Source organism: Carcharodon carcharias (genome assembly GCF_017639515.1).
Source record: "Carcharodon carcharias isolate sCarCar2 chromosome 27 unlocalized genomic scaffold, sCarCar2.pri SUPER_27_unloc_6, whole genome shotgun sequence".
NCBI lineage: Eukaryota > Metazoa > Chordata > Chondrichthyes > Lamniformes > Lamnidae > Carcharodon > Carcharodon carcharias.
In genome coordinates, this window is record NW_024470650.1 from 279,247 (window position 1) to 286,651 (window position 7,405).

Here is a 7,405-nt window from a genome sequence, read left to right on the forward strand (position 1 = left end):
AAAACGAAATCACATAGGGTTGTGGGTGATATATTTGCATGGATTTGAGATTTGATTAACACAGAGGAAACCAATAGTAGGAAAAAAAAAAACTATTTTTCGAGTGGCAGACAATGACTACTGGGGTACAGCAGGGATCAGTGCTTGGGGCCCAACTATTCAATGATTTGGATGAGGGAACCAAATGTAATATTTCAAAGTTTGCTTAAGACTCAAAACTTGGTGAGCCTGTGAGTGGTGAGGAGGATGTAACGAGGTCTCAAGGCAGTTTAGACACATTGAGTGAGTGGCATATACATAGCAGATCAATTATAAATAGGGTAACTGTGAAGTTTTCGACTTCGGTAGGAAAAGCAGAATGGCAGATTATTATAAAAATAGTGATAGATTGGGAAACGTTGACATACAAAGGGACCTGGGCGTTCTTGTACACCAGGCTCTAAAACCAAGTATACAGGTGCTGCAAGCAGTAAGGAAGGCAAATAGCATAATGTCTTTCATTTCAATATATTTTGACAGCAGGAGCATAGATGAGTTGATAATCTGTACCAGGCCTTGGTGAAACCACACCTGGAATATTGTGTACAGTTTTGGTCTCCTTGCATAAGAAAGGACATACTTACCATGGAGGAAGTGCAGCAAAGGTTCAGCAGACTGATTCCTGGGATAGCAGGATTGGCGCTTAAGGAGAGATTCGGTCGCCTAAGCTTGCACTCAATGGAGTTTAAAACAAATTAAAACAAATAATATTCTGACACACTGGACAGATTGCATGCAGAGATCATGTCAAATCTGGCTCTGGTGTCTAGGACAAATGGTCACAGTTTTAGGGCATTGGTGATGGAGATGAGGAGGAATTTCATCTCTCCAAGGGTGGTGAACATTTGTAAAGTTCTACCACAGAAGAATATGGAGGTCAAGCCACTGATAATACTTAGGAAGGATATAGATAGAATTCTCGACTTTAAAGGTCTCAAAGGGCAAGGGGATAGAGCGGGAGCCTGACGATGAGGATCAGACGTGTTCATATTGAAATCTAGAGCAGAAAAGGAGGACCGAATGATCTTCTCCAGTTTCAATTTTCAATTTCCGAAAAGCATTATGAAGCTGCAAAATATTGAGAAACCAAGTTGGCTGTTGCAAAAGTGAAATTGAGCATCGTAAACGAAGATTCCTCACGTTAAGAGTCATGAAGGCTTGTGTCAAGAAAATTCAGCATCAGGTATAATTGACCAAAGCAGAAGTGGCTCGAAGGTTAAATGTAGCCACATTTTTGCCCCTGATCATTGTTCGTCATTTTGATCACTGATCAGTTGTAATGGATATCTCGGAGAATGTACATCCAATTTAACGCGATGGTGTGTGCAATCAGTGTGGACAGATCGATTCAATTACAATGGCTGTGCACAGACCCGGTTCACTGTGGTTATTTCCCATGCAGTTCTGCCCAGGTCAATGCCGTTATATTCAAAGTGGACAGGTCAAATTCAAGATGAAATGCTCCAATTCAGCAGGTAATTCCTATGTGGAATTTGCAGTTCAGCAATTTTGCATTCAGTGTAGACAGGTTCTGTTCAGCTTGCCAGCATTAGATATCGCCTCGTCCATTTCACCAAAGTAATATGCTATCTGTGCAGGATCAGGTTAGCATGGTTACAGTCACTATGAGCAGCTTCCTTTTAGCGGGATTACATAAAAGCCGGGTGAAGTCCTCTTTAATCCATATTAAATTCACTGTAAGCAGGCTCGGTTCGATACCTTTACTTTGGGTGTAAGCAGGTGCAGATTGCATTCACTGCTGTTGTATTGGCGGCGGAAAGTTCAAATCCACCATGGTGATTTGCACTATCGACAGATTCGCTTCAATAAAGTTCAAGTTATTGTTAGAGTATCTAGGTTAGTCCCCCTATTGTTGAGGGAGGCAGAAAGATTTCAGTAATTTTTCACTCAGTGCTAACAGGCCCACTTAGATCCAATCATTTACACACACCAAACACAGGTTCAGTTCAGAATGGTTTCATTCGGTGTGCACAGATAGAGCTCTGCACGGTTAATGCTGGAATGGGTTATTGAAACTCATTGGAAGCGGATTTCATCCGAATCTAAACATAAAACGATGGGGAAAAACGAATCCCGGAGGAAAAACAGCATCTATTTCTATCGGTGATACCGAATGATTCTTGAAATTAACTTTTATTTTATTCGTCATCTCTCAGAATCTAAGCAAACGCTGTATACATAAATAGATAGGTAGATAGTTGGATAGATGGATAGATGGATCGATAGATAGATAGATAGATAGATAGATTGATTGATAGATAGATAGATAGATTGATAGATAGTTAACTAGACAAATGGATAGATGGACGGATAGATGGGCAGATAGATAGACGGATAGATAGACAGACAGATAGAGGGAAAGAAAGCCAGACAGACAGACAGACAGTTAGATAGATAGATAGATAGGTTTCAAGTTGGTGATAGCTAGATCCGCATGATTATATTCAGTTTTCAACTGCCCTGTTATTTACGCAAGTGCACATTCTGCGTGCATTGATTCTCTGCAGAGTGCTTAAGTGTACAGTGGAAATGTTCCATTTGTTCTCTACTCACGTTCTTGCATGAATTGTCTTATGCGTTGCGCCATTTAACCAGTTATCAGGTCACTGGAATAAACCTTCGCTTTGTAACCAATTTCTCCACCTCTGCATTCCCACCAGGGCCATCTCAATGTCCTCACATTACTGTCTTGCGTGAAGGTCCACCCAGTCGACATCCAGAACCACACACATCCACCTGGATGAAGGTTTTATTACAGCGAATAACTTCTCATTTATCTCCACTCAGTTCCAACAAATAAACACTATTGACCTGTGTATCCTCATGGGTCCCAGCTATGTTTGCCTTTTTATATGATATGAGGAACATTTCGTTGTTACAATCATTCTCATGTCTCAAATATTCACTCTTTTGGTGAATGATTGATAAAAGGATCAGTGCCGTTCCTACTGACGTCCAACGTCTATCATTCGATTTACAGCGACAAGCAGCATGACACCACCCACAAATAGTCAATAATCCCCCTTTCCACTGCAGCATTCGGAACGGGCCATTTATTCACTGCCACCTTGATTTACTCCACAATAACTCTCAGACCAGGTTTCACACAGCACATATTAAATTAAATTCTCGTTAAATCAGAGGAAAGGCACTTTGTCCCACCGCCCTCTCAACGCCCAAGACCTCAAATACTACTTCCAGTTGAAACACTGGTTTCTGCACAATACTTCCCTTTGGGTATTCGGCGTTCTTTCCTCAAGACGCAGTTTCAACGAGGTAATGCAAAACAAAACAGGGAGGATGATGTTTTTCCATTCAGTCCACCACTGTGACGCCAAGTCCCTGATCGCTTGTCACTCTATTCATCTGCTACACTCTCAGTTGGAACCCTCTGTGTACGGCCATCTTCATTACTCCTAACGAAGATTGAGGAATGCTATCCAATCCTTCATTTAGGAACTGAAGAACATTCCTCAGATCAAGTTCAGAAATTATGGATATTAACCGTCTTCTCCCAGTAATCTGTTATTTGTTCTCTATTTATGTAATTTGTTTTATTTTTTTTTCGGCAGTAGCAGTTGGTGATGCTTCTGCTATTTCTTTTTTGCAAATCTTCTAGGCATATTATAGGCGATTTTACTTCCTCCATTACAACTTATTTCACATTCCACAATTTCCTGCCCCTCTTGTCGCTTAATCTTTTCAGCCTTCCACTCCAACACATAGCTAACTTAATTTTCTTTTGTCTCACGTCCTCCACTACAAAAGTACATATCATCATTACAAAAAAAAACAGTTGCTTTACTTTTCCCAGTTTTTATGAAAAGATATTAACCTGAAACCTTTAACGTCCAATTCTTCTAAATTTCTTCCCTTTTCGTCTGGCCAAATTAAGCAGAGTTGCGCTCAATATGCGCAGGACATTCAGTCATGGTACATTGAATGTGCATAATCTCCATTGTGCACCCTTACGTTCACTGTAGACCGGTGAAGCCCGGTTACCAACCTTGTGTACATGTTTAATTGCTCATGCTCACTCAGTCTGTGAAAATAAAGTCCAACATTCAAGACAGAATGTTCAATTCCTGTTCAGCCCCTTTTGACAGAGACAGGGCCTATAAGACTATAATGAGTGTGAACTGGCCCAGGTCTGGAGAATATTCATTGCACAATATTCTCTTCTCGATCTCTGTGTCCAGAATGAACTACTTTAAATGGGCATTTTTATTTTCGGCGTGAACTGCCCCTGTTCAGCGCCATTAGCTTCAATCTGTGCAATTCAAATGCATCACTTATCAGTAGAACAGCAGGTCATAGCCTCGGAAGTCCGAGGGGAGAAATAAACTCATGACTCTACAAGGTTCCACCAAATCTGCAAGGCATACATTAGTGGCCGGATGGAACACTTGCCTTTTCCCCAGGTGTGGGAAGTTCTACTGAAAATCAGGAAGTTTCGACAACATTCAGGGCAAAACAGCCAGCTTGATTGCCACCCCATTTATCTGTCAAACCCAATATCGCTCCCACTGGAACATCTGGGCTGACATGTGTAACAATCCAGGAGATGAACCGCATTAATAGGTAGATGGAGGTATGCTGGTGATGTCACAGGATTAGCAATCATGAATGGGAGGCTAATAACCTTGTGACATTGTTTCAAATTTCACCATGGCAGATAATTCAACTAATGCAAATGAAACATCAAACAAGTCACAGTAATTGTGCTCACAACAATCATCGATTGTTGGAAGCAACCACCCGCTTCACTAATGTCCTTTAGGGAAGATAATGTACCGTCGTTCCCAAATCTGGCTTGCATGTGACTGTAGGCACATAGCAACGTAGTTGAGTCTTACGTTCCCTCAAATTGGCAACAGATGTGGCCTTGCCAGCAATGACCACAACCCCTGAAATGTATAAAAAAATAAGTAAATGTCAACTTGTCAAGTATTCTGCAACAGCAGCTGTCACATTCCAGAGTCTACTGTGTGGACAGACAAAGACAGCAGGCTCAGTGGAAAACCAGCAGCTGCAAATGTCCTCTATTTCATTCACAATCCAAGCTTGGAAATATTCATCGCCGCTTGGTCCAATTCTGAAACGCCCTGTCTCACAGCAATACGGGTATCCATATTGCACAAGAACGAAAATGGCCCAAGAGGGCAGCTCACCACCACATTCTAAAGGCAGTTAGCAATTGGCAAGAATGATTGACCATGTCACAGATGGCCATATCCTAGGAATGAATAAGAAGGCAGGATCAGTACTGATCAAAGACAATATGGCAGCCCTGGAGAGAATTTCATCAATACTTCAACGATCTAAACAAACTAGTGGGCAATAATAAATTATGATTGAATCATCACAGTTCCTGGACTATTTCATAGGTCAGAAGGCAGTGGGAAGACGATAGAAGTTTGGCTTCCATGTATTAAATAAAAAGATGCAAAAATACATTTCAGATTGATGTTATGGCTAGACTATCATTTTCCACTGCAACCACTCTTTGTACATTTACACACATGCGCTCCAATATTCACATATATACACATGCGGTCAACATACATATTCACAATATACACATGAGGGCAATATTACGTTATTATTGGATAACCTGATGAATACACCATCAGTGGCCACACGCCTTTGCTCAATGCGATAGAATTTAAGGGCAAAATTTGGAGAATTTTCGTTTAAATCATGCCCTTCCAGAGCGAATGACACCAACTGATATTTCTTGCATCCACCCAGGAGAGTGCAAATTCCTTAAGTTTAGAATCTTCTGGGTGGATGGAACCTCCGCCAATGCATCTCTCCATTAATACTGCTCTGAACTATTACAGATTTTACGCTTGCACTGAAGCCCCAAAGAAATTGACTTTACGCCACATCCCTTTTCTTTTTCAACTCTCAAATGGTCAACATTCCATAGGAGGACAGAGAAAGCACTTCAACGAAACTCTGAAGCTCTCCTTGAAGAACGGCGTCATTCACATTTATAACTGGGAGTAGCTTTCTACCAATAATGAAAAAAAATGATGGAGCTTTCTATCACTCTGCTTGTAATGCAGAATAGACTGCTGCGGCTTCATTTGGTTACAATAAATTATTATTTCCTTTTCTGGACAGCACACACTTGGATAGTTTCCAAATATTAGGTCATTGCCAGTTTTCTAAGCTGTACTGAAGGATCTTCGCTATGCTTGTTCTGGAGCATAAGTATTCGCATCTACAGCTGGAATTTTTTATTTTAAGGCCCCTTGCCTTGGTGACATTCTGTGTCCTCAACGGTCTTTAATATCAAGTAGAATCAATCGAATTGGCTGACGTCAGGCACCTGGGACGCTGCAGACCTCAGGCCGAGATGGATCATGCACTCGGAGGCTCTGGCTGAAGGTGGATAAAAATCCTTCAGCCTTGCCTTTTTGCACTGATGCGCTTGTCTTCAGCCATCCTTAAGACCGGGAATATGTGGAATAGCCTCCTTCACTTAATTCTTCTCTTTTCCACCACTATTGATGACTGGCTGTGGAAGGATTCCAGATCCTTGATCTGATCCGTTGGCTGGAGGATCTCTTGGCGCTGCAAATCGCATGCTGTTTCTGCTGCTTAGCATGCGCATGTTGCTGTGTTTATGCTTCAACTAGTTAGACCCTCCTTTTATATATCTGGTGGGTGCTGCCCCTGGCATTCTGTCCTACAACTATCACTTCATCAGAATTGATCCCTTCAACTATTGTTAATGTCAGGGTGAGGTATATACCGGGCCACAAGTTTACCAACTAGGATTTGAAAAACTGCTATGGCTGCTGTTGTCTCACTGCTCCTCATGAAAACCCGGGTTTGATTTTCTGGATTTGATCTGAAGCTCGCCCATGTAGTACCATGGTAGCGCTGCACAACATGATAGATTGTGACCGTTTTCATATTTACACGGACTGTGTATTGGAGGCTCATTCTAATACTGTGGTGGACAGGTGCATCTGCGACACTTAGATTACTTAGGATCAGGTTACTTATGTTATTCCCTGTTTTTGGCTCTCTCACCACTTACCACAGGAACAATCTGGTAGATATTTCCTTGGGCATTCGGCCTGGTCGGTTAGTATCGGTATTTCCGAGTCACGCTTGGTGGTGGACTTTGAAGCCCCCTAACCCTCAATAGGTTCTGCGACCTTGCAATCCTTCATGCTCTTGCAAGTGGTGCTCAGCATGTAGAAGTGCTGACTCATCAGCGATTTATGGTGGTGCGTGGTTGTGTGGAGTGTGGGGAAATCAGTTGGAGGCACTTGTTCAAAAAACACATTGTGCAAATCAACAGAACTATGACCAGAGATGTTGCACG